Here is a 2500-nt window from a genome sequence, read left to right on the forward strand (position 1 = left end):
ATAAAAAAAACTAGCAATAAAAAAAAATACCAAGTCTTCGTCTTGGAAAATAACAAAATCTAAAAGAAAAATCTTCTTTGTGGAAAATAGTAAAATAAAAAAACCAAGTCTTCACCTTGGAAAATAACAAAATCTAATCTAAAACATCTTAAATAAAGCTTGTCTGTAGTCTTCTTTGTAGGCAGAAAATAGTACGTTACAGGACTCTCGAACTGATGTATTCCAAAAATAAAGAATTAAAATAACAAAGTCTAATCTATATAAGCGCTCTTGAATAGGCTTCGTGTAAAAAAAAATAGCAATAAAAAATACCAAGTCTTCGTCTTGGAAAATAACAAAATCTAAAAGAAAAGTCTTCTTTGTGGAAAATAGTAAAATAAAAAAACCAAGACTTCAACTTGGAAAATAACAAAATCTAATCTAAAACATCTTAAATAAAGCTGGTTTGTAGTCTTCTCTCGAACTGATGTAGTGCAAAAATAAAGAATTAAAATAACAAAGTCTAATCTATATAAGTGCTCTTGAATAAAGCTTCCTGTAAAAAAATAGCAAAAAAAAATACCAAGTCTTCGTCTTGGAAAATAACAAAATCTAAAAGAAAAGAAAAGTCTTCTTTGTGGAAAATAGTAAAATAAAAAAACCAAGACTTCACCTTGGAAAATAACAAAATCTAATCTAAAACATCTTAAATAAAGCTTATTTGTAATCTTCTTTGTAGGCAGAAAATAGTAAGTTACAGGACTCTCGAACTGATGTAGTCCAAAAATAAAGAATTAAAATAACAAAGTCTAATCTATATAAGTGCTCTTGAATAAGCTTCGTGTAAAAAAATAGCAATATAATAAAAATACCAAGTCTTCGTCTTGGAAAATAACAAAATCTAAAAGAAAGGTCTTCTTTATGGAAAATAGTAAAATAAGAATACCAAGACTTCACCTTGGAAAATAACAAAACCATCTTGAAAAAAGTTTATTTTTAATCTTCTTTGTAGGCAGAAAATAGTAAGGCGAAAAGAAAGTCCCCTCTAAGCTCTAAAGTAACAAATACGACGTGTAAAAAAAAAAAAAAAACTAACAATAAAAAAAAGAACCAAGACTTCGTCTTGGAAAATAACAATCTAAGTTGTGGAAAATAGTAAAATGAAATAAAAACCGACTTCACCTTCGAAAATAACAAAATCAATCTAAAACAAATGACATCTTAAAACAAAACTCTTATTTGTTTCGGAGGTTGTCTATGACTGTTCATAGACCGCATAATTTCCACAGAACATTCTCAGAATATCAAGAGAGAAAAGCAGCGTTCTGCGGGAAATCATCTTGGCCAGTGATGTCGTTCTGGGTTTGGTCAGGCCCAGGAAGGTAAGTACCTCGTTATTCTCAAGGGGCCACTTTCCTCTTGCCCCAACCGGGAATCCACAGAATGTGACCTTGCTAGCCTTCGTCAGCACTTTGACTTGATCACCAAGAGGGGTATAGTACGAAACTTTGTGCGAGGCAGCATCTGACAAGGTATTCTTTGAAAGCTCAAAACGGACGGTGACATCGATCACAACCGCCTCCTCATCTTTTGCAAACACGAGGTCAGGCTTTCTCATCTCTCCCGTCTCGGATATGAACCGTGGCTCTTTGTATACAGACCAGCCCAATCTAGCCGCTTCGTCTGCCAGAATGTTACTGATCTTGTTATGTCGCGCAATTCTTGCTTTCTGTACTGCAGGACATTGACCGAGAATGTGCGAAAGGGACTCGAGTCTGGCAGAGCATTTCCTGCAGGAACGTAAGGCCCCATCTCTGCCTCTGTTCAAGCTTTCTCTTGTTGGGTAAACATTTGCCCTTAGTTGTAGTGCTGCGATAAAGAAGCATTGTTTAAAGCCGCACCATGGCCTCAACCAAGCATTACTGATTCTATCATGCGCAAAGTTTACAATGCCCCTTCCTTGAACCGGCTTTTCACACCATCTCTGAAATTCATGCTCCCTCCAATCGCAGGGTCTCGGATATACAGGTTCTTTTGACACCGAGTCCCTGAGAACGAATGTTGGGATTGCATCACTGTCACCCCCTGCTCGTACCCACAAATTACGGTATTCTTCCTCCATACCCTGCGAGGACACAATATTACGGGTGATAGCATCGGACGAGTTTGCTATACGTTGCAGCCTTCTAACTTGAACCGAAGGGATTGTTTTTTCCAGTTTCAAGATGGCAAGGCCTCCATCTCGGGCTCTGGCATATAACAGTCCATCACAAGTTGAAGCGGGAAGGTGGAGCCATCCTTTTACCGCCTTTCTAATCTCTTGGTCCAACCCACGGAGAGTTGATTGCTTGCAGTCCGAGTGGTCTGCAGGATATAACAATCTGGGTAGGGCATAGGCATTGAGTAGTTCAACCTTCTGAGTTGGCTTCAGAGGCGCCTCATCGATTTTCGAGATCCATGTCTTTAGCTGACAATGTAGATCAGGCTGTATAGTGCCAGTCCAAGGGCCAATTTTCAGACC

At 37.8% G+C, this 2500-nt stretch overlaps 1 pseudogene; it reads right to left on the minus strand.

The window, feature by feature from the left end:
• Positions 1–2500, minus strand: part of LOC142921205 (28S ribosomal RNA) — a 10049-nt pseudogene that overhangs the window by 2063 nt on the left and 5486 nt on the right.

This window comes from Petromyzon marinus, unplaced genomic scaffold (assembly GCF_048934315.1).
Source record: "Petromyzon marinus isolate PM22_M1 ecotype Great Lakes invasive population unplaced genomic scaffold, UKy_Petmar_22M1.pri1.0 PM_G_Scaffold_8, whole genome shotgun sequence".
In the NCBI taxonomy this organism is placed as follows: domain Eukaryota; kingdom Metazoa; phylum Chordata; class Hyperoartia; order Petromyzontiformes; family Petromyzontidae; genus Petromyzon; species Petromyzon marinus.